Raw genomic sequence first — 23,820 nt, 5'->3', positions numbered from 1 at the left:
TGGAGAGGAGATCATTACTCCTAGCCGGCCCTCTCCTTGGCGAGCTAGGATCTGGAGTTTCCCGGACGTTTGGGACAGGCATTGATAGTGTGCGACGGAGCTGCACAGTAGAGACAGAGAGACTCAGAGAGACGTCTTCGGCGCTCAGCGGGAGATAGACGGGAACGACTAATTTGCATAGGCTCATCCTTGGATGGAGATGGTTGACGAGGAGGAGGAGCAGAAGATTTAGGAGTAGATGATCTTCCTCGCTCGGTTGCTCTCTCTCTGAAACGTAGATCAACCTTCGTGCAAAGAGAAATTAGCTCATCCAACTTAGAGGGCAAGTCTCTGGTAGCTAACTCATCCTTGATGCGTTCTGATAAGCCATGCCAGAATGCAGCATACAGGGCCTCGTCGTTCCATGCCAGTTCGGATGCCAGGATTTTAAACTGTATAAGATACTGTCCCACAGTACGTGTTCCCTGGCGTAAACGGAGAATCTCAGATGAAGCAGATGTTATCCGGCCTGGCTCGTCGAAGATGCGCCTGAATGTAGCTACAAAGTCAGTATAAGAGGATAGCAGGGGATCAGACTTCTCCCATAAAAGGTGATGCCCAGTCAAGGGCTGAGCCACTGAGAAGGGAGATGATATAGGCAATTTTGGTACGGTCACTGAAGAAATTGCCAGGTAGAAGCTCAAAGTGGATTTCACATTGATTGAGAAATCCCCTGCAGAACCTTGGAGATCCATCAAATTTTGCTGGCGTTGGAAGATGAAGATGTGGACTGGAAATGGGTAAGGTGGGTGGGGTTACAGCTGGTGTCACTGTAGTGGACGCACCGGACGTGCCAGGTCCACGGAGGGTCGTTTGAATCCCATCCAGCCGTGTAGAGAGATCCTGGAGACAGCGGATGATGTGGCCCTGTGCAGCCTCCTGATGTTCAAGTCGGGCTGCCAGTTCTTGCATCGGCCTGGCCGCTTGATCCTGGTCTCCGGCTGGATTCATTAGGTCAGTGCTTACTGTCACAACTGAGGGCCTGAGCTGACGGGAGGCAGCCTCAGTTGTAGGGGCTGAGATGTAACGGAACCTGGGAGGTTGTATCAGACCCCTAGACATGTAAGTAACATGTAGAATAACTGCCCGAAGGCGTGACCACGACAACCAGGATAAAAGTCAATGATGTTTATTATGACAAACTCCGTAACACAGCAGCAGTAAAAGGAAACATAAAAGTCAACAGAGGATAAATACAATTCCTGGGTACTACAGGGTGGCAAGGGCCACAAGCCCTGGTAGTGTGAGACAGTTCTTATAATCTTCTAGTTGGAAAGTCCTTACCAGGCCTGACTGTAGCAATGGAGTGAACCCAGGATCGTACCAGCTGATGTTCCAGGAAAGGCTGGGCTGCTGAAGGTAAAACGGCTGCTGTGGATACTGGCTGGAACCAGACTGTTGTTGGTACGGAGTGGATACTGGCTGGAACCAGTTAAATAATAAACGAACTTGAGAGCGATGAAATAATAATGAAGTTTGGAGTTTGAGAGCGGTGAAATAATAATACCGGTGGAGAGTGGTAAACTGCAGAAAAGGACACTGGCCCTTTAAGAGAAGCTATACACTGCTGGAAGCTGGGCTGGAAGCAGGTGATTGTTTGAGAGCGGTGAAATAATAATACCGGTGGAGAGTGGTAAACTGCAGAAAGGACACCGGCCCTTTAAGAGAAGCTGTACACTGCTGGAAGCTGGGCTGGAAGCAGGTGATTGTTGTAGCTGGAAACAGGTGAGTCCAGAATGGATCGGAGAGTCAGGCTACACCGCAGATGGAATGCTGGTGCGGGTCTCTATAGCAGAAGTCTGGAGACAGGAGCTGGAACCTGGAAGACAACCACAGGAGAGAGACAAACTGGAACTAGGTTAGACAACCAAAGCACTGACGCCTTCCTTGCTCAGGCACAGCATACTTATACCTGCAGCAAGGAAGGGGTTGGCTAGGCAATTATGCAAATCAACAATACAGACAGCAGATTGGTGGAAATAATCAGATGACAAAATCCAAGATGGCTGCGCCCATGCAGACACTTGGAGGGAAGTTTGGTTTGTAATCCATGTGAGAATTGAAACAGTAATGGCGACGCCGGCCACAGGAGACAGGAGACGCCAGACTGACAAGCGCACATTTAACCACGCGGGCACAGCGGAGGCCGCGGCTGATGAAATCACCACTCTGACATTCTGCATGTGGAAACTCAGGAACAGCGGGATCCGGTCCTGGAACGCTGAGCCAGCCTTAGGAGGCATCTGAAGGGTAAGTAATGGCGTCCAGATACCCGGATCGTGACACGCTACTCTGCTCCTTGTGCCGCCTTGGCGGTGTACATGAGCCACTGCGGTGATGTTGTCTGACTGAATCAGAACCGGTTGGTCGCGAAGCAGGGTCTCCGCTTGACGTAGGGCGTTGTATATGGCCCTTAGTTCCAGGAAGTTGATGTGAAGGCAAGTCTCTTGACTTGACCACAAACCTTGGAAATTTCTTCCCTGTGTGACTGCACCCCAACCTCGGAGGCTTGCGTCCGTGGTCACCAGGACCCAGTACTGAATGCCGAATCTGCGGCTCTCAAGAAGGTGAGCGCTCTGTAGCCACCACAGGAGTGACACCCTGGCCCTGGGGGGATAGGGTGATTAACCGATGCATCTGAAGATGTGATCCTGACCACTTGTCCAGTAAGTCCCATTGAAAAGTCCTCGCATGGAACCTGCCGAAGGGAATGGCCTCGTATGATGCCACCATCTTTCCCAGGACATGAGTGCAGTGATGCACTGACACCTGTTTTGGTTTTAATAGGTTCCTGACCAGTGTCATGAGTTCCTGAGCTTTCTCCATCGGGAGATAAACCCTTTTCTGGTCTGTGTCTAGAATCATGCCCAGGAAAGGCAGACGAGTCATAGGAACCAACTGCGACTTTGGAATATTTAGAATCCAGCCGTGTTGCCGTAACACTTCCAGAGAAAGTGCTACGCTGATCAGCAACTGCTCTCTTGATCTCGCTTTTATGAGGAGATCGTCCAAGTATGGGATAATTGTGACTCCTTGCTTCCGCAGGAGCACCATCATTTCCGCCATTACCTTGGTAAATATTCTCAGTGCCGTGGAGAGACCAAACGGCAACGTCTGAAATTGGTAATGACAATCCTGTACCACAAATCTGAGGTACGCCTGATGAGGTGGATAAATGGGGACATGAAGGTATGCATCCTTTATGTCCAGAAACACCATAAAATCCCCCCCTTCCAGGCTTGCGATGACCGCTCTCAGCGATTCCATCTTGAACCTTTTCAGGTATAAGTTCAGGGATTTTAAATTCAATATGGGTCTGACCGAACCGTCCGGTTTCGGGACTACAAACATGGTCGAATAATAACCCCTTCCTTGTTGAAGGAGGGGAACCTTGACCACCACCTGTTGAAGATACAATTTGTGAATTGCAGTTAACACTATTTCCCTCTCGTGGGGGGAAGCTGGCAGGGCCGATTTGAGGTATCTGTGAGGGGGCATCTCCTCGAATTCCAGCTTGTATCCCTGAGACACAATATCTATTGCCCAGGGATCCAACTGGGAGTGAACCCACTTGTGGCTGAAATTTCGAAGACGTGCCCCCACCGGGCCTAGCTCCGCTTGTGGAGCCATAGCGTCATGCGGTGGATTTTGTAGAGGCCGGGGAGGACTTCTGTTCCTGGGAACTAGCTGTGTTGTGCAGCTTCTTTCCTCTGGCAAGAAAGGACGCACCTCGGACTTTCTTGTTTTTCTGTGATCGAAAGGACTGCATTTGATAATACGGTGCTCTCTTAGGCTGTGAGGAAACATATGGCAAAAAATTTGACTTTCCAGCAGTAGCTGTGGAGACCAGGTCCGAGAGATCCTCCCCCTTGTAAGGTAAAACCTCCATATGCCTTTTTGAGTCGGCATCACCTGTCCATTGCCGAGTGCACAGGACCCTTCTGGCAGAAATTGACATAGCATTTATTCTAGAACCCAGTAGACTAATGTCTCTTTTAGCATCTCTCATATATAGGACAGCGTCTTTAATATGCCCCAAGGTCAACAATATAGTATCCTTGTCTAAGGTATCAATTTCCTCAGACACGGTATCCGTCCATGCTGCCACAGCACTACACACCCAGGCCGACGCGATCACCGGCCTCAGTAAGGTACCTGAATGTGTATAAATGGACTTCAGGGTAACCTCCTGTTTGCGATCCACAGCATCTTTGAGGGTAGCCGTATCCTGTGACGGCAGGGCTACCTTCTTGGATAAGCGTGTTAAAGCTTTGTCCACCTTAGGGAAGGATTCCCAGCGTAACCTGTCAGTTGGCGGGAAAGGATACGCCATAAGAATCCTTTTGGAAATCTGCAGTTTTTTTATCTGGAGATTCCCAAACCTTTTCACATAACTCATTTAGCTCGTGTGAGGGGGGAAAGGTTACCTCCGGCTTCTTTTCCCCATACATATGTACCCTCTGTTATGTGCAACACATCCTTAATTGCTATAATCATATAACGGATGGATTTAGCCAATTTTGGCTGTAACTTTGCATCATCGTAATCGACACTGGAGTCAGAATCCATGTCGGTATCTGTATCAACAATTTGGGATAGTGGGCGCTACTGAGACCCTGACGGCCTCTGCGACATAGGATCAGGCACGGGTTGGGACCCTGACTGTCCTGAGGCTTCAGCTTTTTCTAACCTTTTATGCAAGGAATTAACATTATCATTTAAAACCTTCCACATATCCATCCAATCAGGTGTCGGCGCCGTCGGCGGAGACACCACATTCATTTGCTCCCGCTCTGCTTTCACATAGCCTTCCTCATCAGACATGTCGACACAAGCGTACCGACACACCACACACAGGGAATGCCCTTTTTGAAGACAGTTCCCCCACAAGGCCCAGAGAGAGAGAGAGAGAGAGAGAGAGAGAGAGAGAGAGAGAGAGAGAGAGAGAGAGAGAGAGAGAGAGAGAGAGAGAGAGAATGCCAGCACACACCCCAGCGCTATAAACCCAGGAATAACACAGTAACTTAATGTTAACCCAGTAGCTGCTGTTTATATATTGTTTTTTGCGCCTAATTATGTGCCCCCCCTCTCTTTTTACCCTCTTCTACCGTGTATCTGCAGGGGAGAGCCTGGGGAGCTTCCTCTCAGTGCTGAGGAAGAAGCTCCGCCCCCTCGGCGGCGGGCTTCTGTCCCGCTTAAATATGCAATTTTTGGCGGGGGCTCATACATATATACAGTGCCCAACTGTATACATGTTTATTTTGCCAAAAGAGGTCCCAAATGCTGCCCAGGGCGCCCCCCCTCCCCCCCCCCGCGCCCTGCACCCTTACAGTGACCGGAGTATGTGAGGTGTGTGGGAGCAATGGCGCACAGCTGCAGTGCTGTGCGTTACCTCAGTGAAGAACGGAGTCTTCTGCCACCTGTGAAGTCTTCTTTGCTTCTCATACTCACCCGGCTTCTGTCTTCCGGCTCTACGAGGGGGACGGCGGCGCGGCTCTGGGATCGGACGGCGAGGGTGAGATCCTGCGTACGATCCCTCTGGAGCTAATGGTGTCCAGTAGCCTAAGAAGCAGGACCTAGCTTCAGAGAGTAGGGCTGCTTCTCTCCCCTCAGTCCCACGATGCAGGGAGTCTGTTGCCAGCAGAGCTCCCTGAAAATAAAAAACCTAACAAAATACTTTCTCTCAGCAAACTCAGGAGAGCTCACTGAAAAGCACCCAGCTCGTCTGGGCACAGTATCAAACTGAGGTCTGGAGGAGGGAGGAGCCAGTGTACACCAGAACCTAAATTTTCTTAAAGTGCCCATGTCTCCTGCGGAGCCCGTCTATCCCCATGGTCCTTACGGAGTCCCCAGCATCCACTACGACGTTAGAGAAAGAGAGAGAGAGTTGAGAAGTGAGCCAGTGGCTGCTCTGTATAATTGTAAAGTATGCAAATTATAAATGTTACTTTAATGCTGATTGGTTGCCATGAGCAATTTCTCCACTGGCTCACTTCTCCGCTTTTATCACTGCTTAGTACAGTTCCCCCTTAACCCTTCAATGCATATGATGTTTTATCATTGAATTTGAATAGTTCTTATCTAAAAGTCAGTATTGTGATATCTCAATAACTTAATTCTTATAACGGATTCAGTATGAATATCCTGGATGGCGGGATACGGTCAGGATCAGACATCCTGATAGTGTAAATTCCGACAGGGGGGAGGCAAGACTGCCCCCCCCCCCCCTGTCCCGTATACACTAATCCTCCCTTTACGCAGCCTAACCCTATCCTCCCCCTTGGTGCCTGACCCTTACCTCCCACCGGTGGTGCCTAAACCTAACCCCTCCTTCCCTACAGCCTAACCCTAACCCTTCCGCCTTAGTGCTTAAACCTAACCCTAATGTCCCCCCGCAGCCTAACCTTAACCCCCCATGGATGGGGCCTAAATCTACCCCCCCCCCCCCCCCCCTCCACAACATAACCCGCCCCCTGCACTTATGGTCGGGATACCAGCTGACAGGATTTCAGCATCGGTCTGCTTACTCTGTTGGGATTTCAGATTTTTGTACAGATTCAGCAGATTCTCAGTCCTATAATATTATACAGAGTCAAGTGGAATAAAAGGATTTAAAGCAAATTATTCAGAAATTAATAACAGAGAAAAGTGATTACAAAGTAGAAATCGCTATTTTAAAATCCAATATGTTGTAGCTACTGATTAAATAAATGTAGCCTTGTCTTGATGAAATATTGTTTTCTTTAAATATATTTATTTTTATATATTATTATTATTATTATTATTATTTTTTTTTAAGTGTTGGCCATAACAGCATAAGTGGCCAAGTTTAGATGTTGGCCACCAGGCTTTATAAAAGTAACGTGGCTAGTATCACAACTTATGAATGAGGTACCCAAGTAGTGTATGGATACAAAGGGCACAGTAGCTTAGTAAACTGCATGTGCGTGTGCTGTGCAATACTAGCACCTTTCCAGCTGACTTCACGGTTTATAAAAAAAACAACACATTTTTCTATTACAAAACATGGCTCAAAATGTGCAACGCCCCCCACCCCATCCCTGTTAATAGCTTACCTATTGGGTTTTATAAGTTAAAATCCCGGTAATCAGATAAGAGTATTCAGTATGAAAAGCCGGCAGTCGGGATGCCAGCAGTCACTATCTCAACGATCACGGCAATGCCGATAGGGGTGTGTTAGGTACTGTAACCTCCCTCCCCTACCCTATCCTATAACCCTACCTGTCTGCAGTCTAATCTCCCCTATTTGTGCCTAACCCTAACCTCCCCCCGTTAACCCCTCCTTTACCGCAGCCTTAACCTAACCCTCCCTCCTTAGTGCCTAACACTCCCCCAGTGGTGCCTAACCCCGTCCTCTCTGCAGCCTAACCCTAACCTCCCCCTGCCGGGATTCCGTTGTCGGGATCCTGATCCTCTCAGGATTCCGTTGTCAGTGTTCTGACGGCTGTCGGGATTCCAGTGTTGGTATTACGGCTGCAGGGATCCCAACAGCCAGGATCCTGAACGTATACCAGATAAGAGTCTTGACGGTCCTTGAAGACTGGTGCTGCCTGTAGCTCTTTTTGCGTGCAGGTTTGTAGCACACTGGTATAGATACCGTTAAACATAAGTGGCAAGGTGAGAATCGACCCAAGGGAGTACACTGAGAGATACAGGTTTATGAAAAGCACTGCATGGCACTCTCCAACTGCACCAACTATAGTACTTCATGAATAGCAGATAATGGAGAGCATTTATTTCAGCAATTGATTGCACGAATATAGAGTGAGCTCAGCAACTACTAAATCATTTTTCAACTAGCCAAAAACATTATTTTCTATACTATCTTGTTGTTGTTGTTGTTGTTATTATTATGGTTAAAGATATAAATTGTTCTGCAGGTTTTTAGCCAACATATTTCCTTATTTTATTCCATACACAAGTATATTGATCACACAGTCTTAGCAATTGCTTTGCTTTCCCATGGAGATTTGTACAAGCCATAGCATGTGATACTGTAACACAAGGATTAGCAGGATACATTGCAGAACGCAACTAGAGTAAAACACTGTAAATTGTACAGAATCAAGAGCTATGACTAAAAGGGGTCGAATAAATTCAGAGCAAATTGAATAGCGCTGGGAAGGAACTCCTAGAGATATTAAATTCAACACAATGTTATCCATGACTAGAGGATTTCCTATCGCACCCCTCCGGGTATGCAAGCAAAACTGCAACAAAGCTAGGTCAGCGATGCTGTTTTGTGCCCTGGCGCAGCTAAACAGCATCGCAACGAGACACTTTAATCTCACCACTAAACATGCCCTTTAGTCTGCGAGTACAGGGGTAGGCTCAGACTTAGCATTGCGCTGAATTGAATAGCTCTGAGAGCCCTGCCCAGCGCTAATCAACTTGCTCTGAATTGAATCGAAGCTTGATTAAATACTTTAAAGTGCAATTTCTTTTACAAATCAATGCATTCTCCAGAGTCAGTCACTCTATTAAAATGTCTAAATAAGCTCTCACAAGCAGTGCCCTCTTTACCCTCAGCTCTGAACTTGTCAAGTGGTTATGTTTGTTTGTCAAAGTCCAAGACAAAAATTTATTTTTTATAGCCTATAATAATTCTCCATAAGAAGCAGTCACACACATCATGTAAGATACAATACCACTATGTATACAGGTTGAGTATCCCATATCCAAATATTCCGAAATACGGAATATTCCGAAATACGGACTTTTCTGAGTGAGAGTGAGATAGTGAAACCTTTGTTTTTTGGATGACTCAATGTACACAAACTTTGTTTAATACACACAGTTATTAAAAATATTGTATTAAATGACCTTCAGGCTGTGTGTATAAGGTGTATATGAAACATAAATGAATTGTGTGAATGTACACACACTTTGTTTAATGCACAAAGTTATAAAAAATATTGGCTAAAATTACCTTCAGGCTGTGTGTATAAGGTGTATATGTGACATAAATGCATTCTGTGCTTAGATTTAGGTCCCATCACCATGATATCTCATTATGGTATGCAATTATTCCAAAATACGGAAAAATCCCATATCCAAAATACCTCTGGTCCCAAGCATTTTGGATAAGGGATACTCAACCTGTATAAGGAAAAAATGAGTGATGTTGGTGGTTGCAAACTGCCGCACGTGAAATGGTACTTTGCGTTAATCGCCTGCCATTACCTCTTAAGAAAGAGGCTAGATAGAATTAAAACCATCATATCTACACACTAGCATAGACATAACAAGCACATTTTAGGCACCATGGGTATTTTAAGTTTGGCATATTAGGCTGACATTCATCATGTCCCCATGGTTATTATATAGACACTGTGAACATGTTGACATGCTCATGTCATCATTCGGTATACCCAAATGCTAACAGTAATGTTGACATTTTGACAATGTATATATTTCAAATGTCAACATTCTGCCAATGTCTGCATTTTTCATGTGTCGACATTTAAGATGTTGCCATTTTAATCATGTTGAAATCATATCTGTTGACATTGTTAAAGTCGACTTACTGGCAGCAATTCAGCTTCTAGGCTATGTGCCTGGGAGCTCTTCAACTCTGAGGTGCAAGCAGAAATCACATTCAGTAGTGCTTCAGGGCTGCTCACAAGTGTCAGACCCACTGTCACTGTATCGCACCAGACACTTAGAACGGGAGAGGCTGCTTCACGCTGCTAATCCCGTGTATTCTTGTGTAAAATAGTGGCTATTGCAGGAATTCATTGGAAAGCTCCCAGGCACTTAGCCCGGGAGCTAACAGTCCCGTGTAAGCATTGAATTGCCTAACTTCATAACAATAAAAAAAAAAAAAAAAAAAAAAAAAAATTATATATATATATATATAAAAACAGTGCTTTCAAACCTAAATGAATTCAGTTCGAAAACTGATGGAATGGATTAAAAACTCGCACTTTTGATAAATGAATATATAAACAAAAAATATATAGATAAAAAGAGCGGTTCCGGTATGAAAGATAGACAGTGGGGTCAATTCAATTCGGCAACTTATGAATAGCGCCGGGAATTAGCTCCCGACGCTATTCAATTCAGCTCCAGTTAAGTCGGCGATGTCCCGTTCTCGCCGACTAAACAGGTTGAATTGTCGGGAGAACGGGCATTCTCCGACTTAACTCCCCGGCGCGAGGCTGATTCCCGACAGAATCAGCCTCGCGCCGGCCGCGAGGCAGCACTTTTGTCGGGTTTCTTCTCTCATCCCCCGGGGATGAGAGAAGAATTCCCGACAATTGCGGGTAACTAGCGGCTGAATTGAATAGCGTCGGGAGCTAATTCCCGGCGCTATTCATAAGTTGCCGAATTGAATTGACCCCAGTGTCTAGTTAGACAGTCAATAGATAGGTCGACAGGGTCAAAAGGTCGACATGGAAAAGGTCGACAGGGTCAAAAGGTCGACATGGAAAAGGTCGACAGGGTCAAAAGGTCGACATGGAAAAGGTAGACACCATGTTTTTTGCATTTTTGTGGTTTGTGTGGATAGTTTTGTCATCTGGGACCCCCAATTGTAGAAAGGCATACGCTCACCACGCTTCGGGCACGGTGGCTCGCTGCGCTCGCCACAAGGTTTATAACCAACTCTATGCAGACATGGATAAAGTATGAAATAATCCAAAAACATGTTACATTTAAATGAAATTTTGTCTATCATTTTATGTCGACCATTTTCATGTTGACCTTTTGACCATGTTGAGCTTCTGACCTGTCGACCTTTTCCATGTCGACCTTTTGACCCTGTCGACCTAATGTCTGTCTAATATATGGTGTCTATCTATTGACTGTCTAACTAGACACTGTCTATCTATCAAATGGATAGGAAAAAGAGCAATGTCATAGAATTCCCTTTCCTCTGGTCTCCGGATGATAGATCGACAATGTATTGGTCGACGTCATATGATCGACAGGTACAAAAGGTCAATTTGACAACGGTCTACATGTTTTTTGGGGTTTTCACTTTCTCAAAAATTGCTTGATTTTCTATCCATGTGGACACTGCAATGTCAAATAAAGGCTCAAATGCCCATTAACTAAGATTAGTGCTGAGAATTATTATTGTTTGAGGGACTGAGACATGTCCTTTATTAATAATAGAGCGAAATATTTTTAACTATAGTGCCCTGAGGAAGCTCTATTAGGAGTGAAATGTGCATAGGCTTGCGCTATGTGTCCCCGTATTACTAAATAATAGTCCAATATACGAATGAAACATGCATATATTAGAGATTTGAGAGGGTTTATTAGGAGCTGAATATGCCTAAAGTACAGAGGGATTTATGATCACGTTTCCTATCTGTATTAGTATCTTTTTATATATGCGGTGAATCACGGTTTTTCAAAGGCTTTATAAGAGAGATAGCAGGGAAATGTATTAAATATAAAAGATAACAACGTGCTCTCTACTCTAGAAATTGTGTGTATTTCATACCATCATAAGGAAATGTAACCTTAATATTAAACACTGAGGTTTATGCCACGCTATTTTTATGCCTGGCAACCATTCAATTTAACAGGTTATTTCTTTGCAATCACACACTTAGGATATATAGTGTTGCATATATATACAAATCTTCTCTCTGTGTCGATATATACACAGGGATAGTGTCTCCCAGTAGCCATTTTTAGTGTTATAGGAATGTGCACATTTAAACACGATCAGTGATCGTCAATGGCAGTTTAAATGTCCTGTATAGGCACAATATAATATCATACGGCACGGGATATAATCACTGCTGATTTGTGTTATACATCACAGACCCATATATATAGGCCATACATAAATAAGTGGGTTGCATGTACCCTATATATTTATAGGGCATTTTTGCACATTAAAAGATCTTTGGAGAACGATATATCATAAGCACTGAGAATGTACAGACAGTGCTATTGTGAGACACGGATTTGATACAATCTAATCTAGTGCGGCATAATTATCAATCATTGTGCATCTATATGATACAGTAAATACTAAGCTACCCTCATATATATATATATATATATATATATATATATATATATATATATATATATATATATATATATATATATATATATAATCATTAATAGGATTTATAGATATCCTATGCTGTTGTGATTTATTAAATAATCATATTTCAATACAGTGTAATAAGGCAGCATATTACCCAAGATTGATACTATATATAGGATATCCATTGATGTATTTGCACACTACTTTACAAATGTTATTGTAGCCAGATATTTCCCTTATTAGCTCTCTCTACCACATGGTGATTTGTATCTAAATGCGTGAATCATATATTTAGCAACAGTGTTTCTTCTAGTTTCAATCACAATACTAAGTAACATTCTACTCACCACTGTTGCAATGTACTGTAACAACTTGTGATTCAAACAGCCAAATAATATATCTCCCTCTGTGGCATATGATTTAAGCCCCAGTTAATACATGAAGTACAGATCTCTATTATAATTAGCACCGATACAGTGCTGCATAAATACATGCACATTCATGTACATTTGGAATAATTCTTAAGGACATATATTAAGGGTATGACACATCAGCGTTGTTTTTAATCTTTATTCACAATTTGTTAATTTCTGTCACAAACTTTTTCTTGTTAGATTTTAATATTTCGCTGTATTATTAATAAAGGACATGTCTCAGACCCTCAAACAATAATAATTCTCAGTACTAATCTTAGTTAATGGGCATTTGAGCCTTTATTTGACATTGCAGTGTGGACATACACTTTTTGAAAATAATACAGTAAAACTTGCTGGTTGGGTTGAGTGCACCTTAAATTGTACCTGGTTTCTTTTTCTCCTTCCCCTCCCTTCGGGGAATTGATTTTATATCCTTGTTTAAACCAGTTGGTAGCACCTTATGAGCCTTTATCCCTATGTCTCATATATACACGAGATTTTATAATAAGGGTTGAAATACACATCATGTAAGGCACCCCAACCTTGTAACATCAACTGAATTAATTTATCTTGGTGCGGGTTACTTTTCTGATTTGGTGTGAGCTTTATGCTTGACCAATATCAGATAAAAATATTTTGATTTACTATCCATGTGGCCATCTATCAGGAATAGTACCTGTGACGAGCGGATAGAGACCGCAAGGGTACACGTTTGTACTGATGGTGGTCACATAACATGAAATATACAAGATTTGACCCCAACCCCCCAAACGCACACAAAAAAAAAACATCATCATGTCTGTCAGAACTGTCGATTTTTCATCTGTCACCAGTAGACCTAATGCATGTCGACCTTTTGGTGTCAACCATAACATTGTCGATCCATTGATCCTTTACTCTATTCCCTAGGTTTTTAAACCATATTTCATATTCAGCAAGGTACAGCTATTAAGGACCTGTCATTTGCCTGACTGAATACCATTTGAACCATGACTGCAGAAGAAACTTATTTTCCTAGATGTATTATGCTGCAGACACCGCAGGATTACATTTAACAGCCAGTGTTATGTTGATGACTGGTCAGGTGTCATGACACTGAAGAGACACACCTATCACTGCTCGTCCAATCACAACTCAGTACAAAGTGCACACCTCTGTACTGTCACAGAAAGCCTGAACCTGTCAGCAGACAAGAGTGGATAGAGACAGCTGCTCAAAGCTGGGCATAAAAAGCTTTTCAACATGTTCAAATTCAATTTCTCGCTCTAGTACACAAAAGTATAACAGAAATATTAAAGCATAGCTACTAAAGAAAAGATCTCAAGTAAGGGTTCATATACATTACTTTGGCATTAGTAGAGATCTGAAATCCGGACCCCATGGACCTATAAAGAGATTGGAACCAACTTAAAAATAAAATATTTGGACATGTACTAACAGTGCAGGATGGCAAACAGTGATGCCAATGTAAGACCCATTCATAATATGCATACTATAGAATAGTACTCAAGGTGCATACACATGGAACGATTTGTCATACGATGTGGACGTTCACGGCGATCGTTCCGTGTGTATGCACTATATCGTGCATGGTGCACTCCCGTGGAGTTGTCCGTGGCTTCCCCTGATCTTTCTTAATGTTCAAAAGATCAGGGGGTGCGGCTTGTGACCCCATGCAGTGCTATGCTGGGAATGGGGGGTGGCAGCATAGCGGGCAGTCATACACCGGATCGCTCCATGTGTACGGCCGCCTGATGTGTTGGGCCTCGGATTGTCCGTCGCATTGGTGGGTACACATGGTACGGTGTGTACTCACCAAATGGTCAACAGTGAAAAGGTTGACAGGGACAAAAAGGTCACTATGGTCATTATGTTGACCTATAAAAGGTCGTCATGTACAAAAGGTCGACGCATGAAAATGTCGACATGACAAATTTTCGGCACAGGGAAATGTCAACGCATTATTTATTTATTTTGGGTGTTGTTTTCGCTGTCTCAGCATGTGGACCCCCAATTAGTGTACCGCGTTTGCTTGCTATGCTTCAGGCAAGGTTACTTATCCCAATCATAGTCCACGTGGATGGTAATGTATGAAAATGTAATAAATTCATGTCGACCATGTAGTGTTCACTCTAGCAGTGAAAAGGGGCATGGCGCCTGACTCCGGGGGCATATGTGTGCGCGCGCGGCCACGCAAATTCATTTTAGTGGGCGGTGCGGCCCACAGACGCTACTATAGAGAGTGTCTGTGGCCGGCGACATCACTTTTGGGGGCGTGCCCAGCACCTCCGTCGGTGCTGGCCTTCCCCCAGCTCTCTCCCAATGCGTGAATGGATGCCGCACGCATGCGCACGGCATCTTTACACGCTGGGAGGGCAGGAAGCGGGCGGCTGTTCTAGCAGGTCACCGCAAAAGGGGCAGGGCGGGTTTTGCCTGCTAAAAAACAGGCAGGGCGCGGCGCCCTGCTAAAACAGCCTAGAGTGAACACTACAATGTGTGTATCAACCATTTGACCCTGTCGACCATAAGCACTGTCAACCTTTCATAGGTCGACCATTTGACACTGTAGATCTATTAATGGCATACCTAGTAAACATGGTTTCAGCAATAGCACAAGAATAAAATAAGAATTTACTTACCGATAATTCTATTTCTCGTAGTCCGTAGTGGATGCTGGGGACTCCGTAAGGACCATGGGGAATGGCGGCTCCGCAGGAGTCTGGGCACAAAAGTAAAGCTTTAGGACTACCTGGTGTGCACTGGCTCCTCCCCCTATGACCCTCCTCCAAGCCTCAGTTAGGATACTGTGCCCGGACGAGCGTACACAATAAGGAAGGATTTTGAATCCCGGGTAAGACTCATACCAGCCACACCAATCACACCGTATAACTTGTGATCTAAACCCAGTTAACAGCATGATAACAGAGGAGCCTCTAGAAAAGATGGCTCACTACAGCAATAACCCGATTTTTGGTAACAATAACTATGTACCAGTATTGCAGACAATCCGCACTTGGGATGGGCGCCCAGCATCCACTACGAGAAATAGAATTATCGGTAAGTAAATTCTTATTTTCTCTGACGTCCTAGTGGATGCTGGGGACTCCGTAAGGACCATGGGGATTATACCAAAGCTCCCAAAGGGGCGGGAGAGTGCGGATGACTCTGCAGCACCAAATGAGAGAACTCCAGGTCCTCCTCAGCCAGGGTATCAAATTTGTAGAATTTTACAAACGTATTTGCTCCTGACCAAATAGCTGCTCGGCAAAGTTGTAAAGCCGAGACCCCTCGGGCAGCCGCCCAAGATGAGCCCACCTCCCTTGTGGAGTGGGCATTTACAGATTTTTTGGCTGTGGCAGGCCTGCCACAGAATGTGCAAGCTGAATTGTACTACAAATCCAACGAGCAATAGTCTGCTTAGAAGCAGGAGCACCCAGCTTGTTGGGTGCATACAGGATAAACAGCGAGTCAGATTTTCTGATATCAGCCGTCCTGGAAACATATTTTCAGGGCCCTGACAACGTCTAGCAACTTGGAGTCCTCCAAGTCCCTAGTAGCCGCAGGCACCACCATAGGTTGGTTCAGGTGAAACGCTGAAACCACCTTCGGGAGAAACTGAGGACGAGTCCTCAATTCCGCCCTGTCCGAATGGAAAATCAGATAAGGGCTTTTACAGGATAAAGCCGCCAATTCTGACACGCGCCTGGCCCAGGCCAGGGCCAACAGCATGACCACCTTCCATGTGAGATATTTTAACTCCACAGATTTAAGTGGTTCAAACCAATGTGACTTTTGGAACCCAAAAACTACATTGAGATCCCAAGGTGCCACTGGAGGCACAAAAGGAGGCTGTATATACAGTACCCCTTTTACAAACGTCTGAACTTCAGGGACTGAAGCTAGTTTTTTTTGGAAGAAAATTGACAGGGCCGAAATTTGAACCTTAATGGACCCCAATTTCAGGCCCATAGACACTCCTGTTTGCAGGAAATGTAGGAATCGACCCAGATGAAATTCCTCCGTCGGGCCTTACTGGCCTCGCACCACGCAACATATTTTCGCCAAATGCGGTGATAATGTTTTGCGGTTACATCCTTCCAGGCTTTGATCAGGATAGGGATGACTTCATCCGGAATGCCTTTTTCCTTCAGGATCCGGCGTTCAACCGCCATGCCGTCAAACGCAGCCGCGGTAAGTCTTGGAACAGACAGGGTCCTTGCTGGAGCAGGTCCCTTCTTAGAGGTAGAGGCCACGGATCCTCCGTGAGCATCTCTTGAAGTTCCGGTTACCAAGTCCTTCTTGGCCAATCCGGAGCCACGAATATAGTGCTTTCTCCTCTCCATCTTATAATTCTCAGTACCTTGTGTATGAGAGGCAGAGGATGGAACACATACACTGACCGGTACACCCACGGTGTTACCAGAGCGTCTGCTGAGGAAGTCTGCTTCCCAGTTGTCCATTCCCGGAATGAACACTGCTGACAGTGCTATCACATGATTTTCCGCCCAGCGAAGAATCCTTGAAGCTTCTGCCATTGCCCTCCTGCTTCTTGTGCCACCCTGTCTGTTTACGTGGGTGACTGCCGTGATGTTGTCCGACTGGATCAACACCAGCTGACCTTGAAGCAGAGGTCTTGCTAAGCTTAGAGCATTGTAAATGGCCCTTAGCTTCAGGATATTTATGTGAAGTGATGTCTCCAGGCTTGACCATAAGCCCTGGAAATTCCTTCCCTGTGTGACTGCTCCCCAGCCTCGCAGGCTGGCATCCGTGGTCACCAGGACACAGTCCTGAATGCCGAATCTGCGGCCCTCTAGATGAGCACTCTGCAACCACCACACGAGGGACACCCTTGTCCTTGGTGACAGGGTTATCCGCTGATGCATCTGAAGATGCGACCCGGACCATTTGTCCAGCAGGTCCCACTGGAAAGTTCTTACGTGGAATCTGCCGAATGGGATTGCTTCATAGGAAGCCACCATTTTTCCCAGAACCCTTGTGCATTGATGCACTGAGACTTGGCTCGGTTTTAGGAGGTTCCTGACTAGCTCGGATAACTCCCTGGCTTTCTCCTCCGGGAGAAACACCTTTTTCTGGACTGTGTCCAGGATCATCCCTAGGAACAGAAGACGAGTCGCCGGAACCAGCTGTGATTTTGGAATACTGAGAATCCAACCGTGCTGCCGCAACACTACCTGAGATAGTGCTACACCGACCTCCAACTGTTCTCTGGATCTTACCCTTATCAGGAGATCGTCCAAGTAAGGGATAACTAAAACTCCCTTCCTTCGAAGGAGTATCATCTGTCGGCCGTTACCTTGGTAAAGACCCGGGGTGCCGTGGACCATCCAAACGGCAGCGTCTGAAACTGATAGTGACAGTTCTGTACCACAAACCTGAGGTACCCTTGGTGAGAAGGGTAAATTGGGACATGAAGGTAAGCATCCTTGATGTCCCGAGACATCATGTAGTCCCCTTCTTCCAGGTTCGCAATCACTGCTCTGAGTGACTCCATCTTGAATTTGAACCTCCGTATGTAAGTGTTCAAAGATTTTAGATTTAGAATCGGTCTCACAGAGCCGTCCGGCTTCGGTACCACAACAGTGTGGAATAATACCCCGTTCCCTGTTGCAGGAGGGGTACCTTGATTATCACCTGCTGGGAATACAGCTTGTGAATGGCTTCCAAAACTGCCTCCCTGTCAGAGGGAGACGTCGGTAAAGCCGACTTTAGGAAAACGGCGAGGGGGAGACGTCTCGAATTCCAATTTGTACCCCTGAGATATCACCTGAAGAATCCAGGGGTCTACTTGCGAGTGAGCCCACTGCGCACTGAAATTCATTGAGACGGGCCCCCACCGTGCCTGAGTCTGCTTGTAAAGCCCCAGCGTCATGCTGAGGGCTTGGCAGAGGCGGGAGAGGGCTTCTGTTCCTGGGAACTGGCTGATTTCTGCAGCCTTTTTCCTCTCCCTCTGTCACGGGGCAGAAATGAGGAACCTTTTGCCCGCTTGCCCTTCTGGGAACGAAAGGACTGCGCCTGATAATACGGCGTCTTCTTATGTTGAGAGGCGACCTGGGGTACAAACGTGGATTTCCCAGCTGTTGCCGTGGCCACCAGGTCTGAAAGACCGACCCCAAATAACTCCTCCCCTTTATACGGCAATACTTCCAAATGCCGTTTGGAATCCGCATCACCTGACCACTGTCGTGTCCATAACCCTCTACTGGTAGAAATGGACAACGCACTTACACTTGATGCCAGTCGGCAAATATTCCGCTGTGCATCACGCATATATAGAAATGCATCTTTTAAATGCTCTATAGGCAATAATATACTGTCCCTATCTAGGGTATCAATATTTTCAGTCAGGGAATCCGACCACGCCAACCCAGCACTGCACATCCAGGCTGAGGCGATTGCTGGTCGCAGTATAACACCAGTATGTGTGTAAATACATTTTAGGATACCCTCCTGCTTTCTATCATCAGGATCCTTAAGGGCGGCCATCTCAGGAGAGGGTAGAGCCCTTGTTCTTACAAGCGTGTGAGCGCTTTACCCACCCTAGGGGGTGTTTCCCAACGCACCCTAACCTCTGGCGGGAAAGGATATAATGCCAATAACATTTTTATCAGTTGTTATCGGGGGAAACCCACGCATCATCACACACCTCATTTAATTTCTCAGATTCAGGAAAACTACAGGTAGTTTTTCCTCACCGAACATAATACCCCTATTTGGTGGTACTCGTATTATCAGAAATGTGTAAAACATTTTTCATTGCCTCAATCATGTAACGTGTGGCCCTACTGGAAGTCACATTTGTCTCTTCACCGTCGACACTGGAGTCAGTATCCGTGTCGGTGTCTATATCTGCCATCTGAGGTAACGGGCGCTTTAGAGCCCCTGACGGCCTATGAGACGTCTGGACAGGCACAAGCTGAGTAGCCGGCTGTCTCATGTCAACCACTGTCTTTTATACAGAGCTGACACTGTCACGTAATTCTTCCAACAGTTCATCCACTCAGGTGTCGACCCCCTAGGGGGTGACATCACTATTACAGGCAATCTGCTCCGTCTCCACATCATTTTTCTCCTCATACATGTCGACGCCAACGTACCGACATACAGCACACACACAGGGAATGCTCTGATAGAGGACAGGACCCCACTAGCCCTTTGGGGAGACAGAGGGAGAGTTTGCCAGCACACACCAGAGCGCTATATATATACAGGGATAACCTTATATAAGTGTTTTTCCCCTTATAGCTGCTGTATTGTTTATACTGCGCCTAATTAGTGCCCCCCTCTCTTTATTTAACCCTTTCTGTAGTGTAGTGACTGCAGGGGAGAGACAGGGAGCTTCCCTCCAACGAAGCTGTGAGGGAAAATGGCGCCAGTGTGCTGAGGAGATAGGCTCCGCCCCCTTATCGGCGGCCTTATCACCCGTTTTTTGTGTATTTTTGGCATGGGTTAAATGCATCCATATAGCCCAGGAGCTATATGTGATGCATCTTTTGCCATTTAAGGTATTTTTATTGCGTCTCAGGGCGCCCCCACCCAGCGCCCTGCACCCTCAGTGACCGGAGTGTGAAGTGTGCTGAGAGCAATGGCGCACAGCTGCGGTGCTGTGCGCTACCTTTTTGAAGACAGGACGTCTTCTGCCGCCGATTTTCCGGATCTCTTCAGGCTTCTGGCTCTGTAAGGGGGCCTGCGGCGCGGCTCTGGGACCCATCCAGGCTGGGCCTGTGATCGTCCCTCTGGAGCTAATGTCCAGTAGCCTAAGAAGCCCAATCCACTCTGCACGCAGGTGAGTTTGCTTCTTCTCCCCTTCGTCCCTCGATGCAGTGAGCCTGTTGCCAGCAGGACTCACTGAAAATAAAAAACCTAAAACTAACTTTTCACTAAGCAGCTCAGGAGAGCCACCTAGTGTGCACCCTTCTCGTTCGGGCACAGAAATCTAACTGAGGCTTGGAGGAGGGTCATAGGGGGAGGAGCCAGTGCACACCAGCTAGTCTTAAAGCTTTCTTTAGATGTGCCCAGTCTCCTGCGGAGCCGCTAATCCCCATGGTCCTTACGGAGTCCCCAGCATCCACTTAGGACGTTAGAGAAATCTAACTGAGGCTTGGAGGAGGGTCATAGGGGGAGGAGCCAGTGCACACCAGGTAGTCCTAAAGCTTTACTTTTGTGCCCAGACTCCTGCGGAGCCGCTATTCCCCATGGTCCTTACGGAGTCCCCAGCATCCACTAGGACGTCAGAGAAATATACAGTACAGGCGTTTCCCAAATTGTTTATGGATGAAACACTGGCTTGCAGGTAAAGCTCCCATATCTTTACTGTATCTGCCATGTGCCTGTTTCCTCATATACAATGATACAGCGAAGAAACAATCTTATTTCTGGGTGATTAATACATGTAAAATGAATAAGCCAATAAAAAAGGCAATTATAAACACTGAGGGACATAGATGACTGCCATTTTATTCCACATGATGTCATAACACAACAAATAGGACAACAGAGCCTGTAAAATCATACTTAACCAGTGACTGGGATTATTGATATGTAAAGTGGTATATCACAGCTGCTCAGGCAGCCTCCTCACGCACAGGGCAATCACGTATTAAAAAAGGACCTGGATAATTTAACTACTAGGATTTGAGATGTACAACATAAAGTGATAAGATATTCTTCAATACAGAAGTATGTAATGTTGGAGTGGAGATAGGTCTTTATCCTATAGTAGAAATTCAGAATCTGCTTACTATAGTTTGCCATATTTCTGCAAAACATCTATACAGTGACTAGTATAAAAGAGAAAGTGTCATGCTTAATTACTGCCCAAGAGGAAATACTGGTAAACCTATATCCTTGTACCTGTCAGCAGCCACGAGAGATCAGACAGGGAGTAAGCAAAGGTATGAGAATGCCGGCACCTCCCTCAGGAGGTCGGAGAGTGCATAGCAACTCACTACTAGCAGCTGCATGTACAGGGTCAGTCGGTTTGCCTGTCACAGTATGCTGGGGCAGACTAGATGGGCCAAGTGGTTCTTATCTGCCGTCAAATTCTATGTTTCTATACTGTATAGTCATGTGTACCAGGTACTGCCATGTGTGTACACACATTTGTCATTATACCCAGCGCCAGCTAATGCCAAGTATCTACTATAGTATATATCACATAAATTATCACATAAATAAATGTATTCACCTGCAGGGAAAGCTTTGCAAACCCCCACAAGAAACCAATTATATAAAGTTAGAACGAGCTGGGGAATACAGTGAATACAAGTAGAGAGCTTGGAATAATATCACGAGTTATTAATAGATGACAAATATATTCTAGTGTAATTTTTTTTTTTTTACGTATTAACGCATTGTGATATTATTCCAGGAGATTTGCGGTGCACAGTACCTGCATGTATTCACCAGTTCATTGTCACTGTATATCATACTTGCCTACCTGACCCTCTCCATGAGGGAGAAAATGCTCTGTTCCTGGACTTTCCTGGTAATGTATGATTGACATCACCTGTGGTGAAACACCTTTCTTATCAATTACCTAGCTCACCACAGGTGATGGCAATCATACATTACCAGGAAACTCCAGGAACAGAGCATTTTCTCCCTCATGGAGAGCGTCAGGTAGGCAAGTATGGTGTACATATGCATACCCTCCAACATGACCCGCCCCACTAGGTACAAAATGCTCTGTTTCTGGACTTCCCTCTTAATTTATTATTGCCATCACCTGTGAAGAAACAGCTTTCTTATCATTTAACTAGTTCAACACAGGTGATGGAAATCATAAATTAAGAGGGAAGTCCAGGAACAGAGCATTTTGTACCTAGTGGGGCGGGTCATGTTGGAGGGTCTGCATATGTCAGGTGTATACATACGCTCTGCCCCAGGATATTTGTATTGTATTGTGTGTACACATACTGTAGATGAGATGGCAGCAGAATGAAGAGTATAAGTTAGACAGAGGGGTACATAGCTAGCAGCAGCAACAGACCGGAACCTCTGCTTAGTAAGTGGGGTGTATAGAGGGGAACACACAGGGCATGGGGAGGCAACTCACACACTCACTTACAGGCAGCCAGGGTCGCGGTGCTGTCACCCGGGGAGGCAGGGCGGTGATGATGACAGTCAGCAGCGATATCAGCTGTGTTTGTGGCCTGATCATCGCCTGTTTTCCCCTTCTCATCACGTGACCTGCTGAAGTAGTAAGGCAAGCCAGCAGGGACAAACGCAACAACACCGCGTTTACTATGTACAGTATGTGCCTGGGTAGCACTCGTTGCGAGGAAACCACCGGCGTCATGTAGGCATAACGTGCTTTCGGCAGCTTAATGGAGATAAAGTACCAGCCAATCAGCTCCTAGCTGTTATTTTTCAAACCCAGCCTGTGACATGGCAGTTAGGAGCTGATTGGCTGGTACTTTTTCTCCGTCCATTTTATCTCCATCTTAGTAAATAGACCGTCACCTATAACTGGTACACGTTATGTATGTGGCCAGCATAAGATATGACATGCAGGGACTGCCCACTGTCATTCACGGGCACCTCAGTAAGCATTTGCTAATGTTAATGATCATGGGGGGAATTCTAATGTTATCACCACCGATCTTGCGTCTAAAGTGACGGGGGATCGCAGCAGGGGACGATATTCATTTGATGCCCCCTATTTCACTGATCGTGCCCATTAGTGTCGGGTTTAGCCACATAGGCGCGATCGGGAAAAGTGCCGTTTGGGCGCCCAAACTGATCACTTTTCACACATTTCAGCTCGCCACCCCCGTTACTTCCTTCCCCTGCACTGCCGTCTCTCCAGATATCCCCTCACCACCACCACTTAAAGCTGATCTTCTTTTCGTCTGTTCAGCGGGCTGCTGCTGAATAAATATTATCAGCTTGTTACCCCACCCCTATGGGATGTAAAATAAGAATTTACTCACCGGTAATTCTATTTCTCGTAGTCCGTAGTGGATGCTGGGAACTCCGTAAGGACCATGGGGAATAGCGGCTCCGCAGGAGACTGGGCACAACTAAGAAAGATTTAGGACTACCTGGTGTGCACTGGCTCCTCCCTCTATGCCCCTCCTCCAGACCTCAGTTAGGATACTGTGCCCGGAAGAGCTGACACAATAAGGAAAGGATTTTGGAATCCCGGGTAAGACTCATACCAGCCACACCAATCACACCGTATAACTCGTGATACTATACCCAGTTAACAGTATGAAAAATAACTGAGCCTCACGAACAGATGGCTTTAAACAATAACCCTTTAGTTAGGCAATAACTATATACAAGTATTGCAGACAATCCGCACTTGGG

The 23,820-nt window shown here is 45.7% G+C and overlaps 1 protein-coding gene across 2 annotated transcripts in view; it reads right to left on the bottom strand.

Moving 5' to 3' along the window:
• PNPLA8 (patatin like phospholipase domain containing 8) overlaps nt 1-22,834 on the bottom strand; it is a 215,319-nt gene extending 192,485 nt beyond the window's left edge. The window contains exons 1-2 of one of the 2 annotated variants that reach the window (XM_063927296.1): nt 22,577-22,834; nt 13,835-13,874 (exon numbers count right to left, since the gene is read on the bottom strand). The gene's annotated coding sequence lies outside the window, so the exon portion shown is untranslated. The remainder of the gene's footprint in view (nt 1-13,834; nt 13,875-22,576) is intronic. The other variant, XM_063927297.1, reaches the window with a different exon arrangement.
• Nucleotides 22,835-23,820: the final 986 nt, after the last annotated feature.

The sequence above is a fragment of the Pseudophryne corroboree genome, chromosome 6 (genome assembly GCF_028390025.1).
Source record: "Pseudophryne corroboree isolate aPseCor3 chromosome 6, aPseCor3.hap2, whole genome shotgun sequence".
Taxonomy (NCBI): Eukaryota; Metazoa; Chordata; class Amphibia; order Anura; family Myobatrachidae; genus Pseudophryne; species Pseudophryne corroboree.
This window is presented reverse-complemented; position numbering and strand designations above follow the sequence as displayed.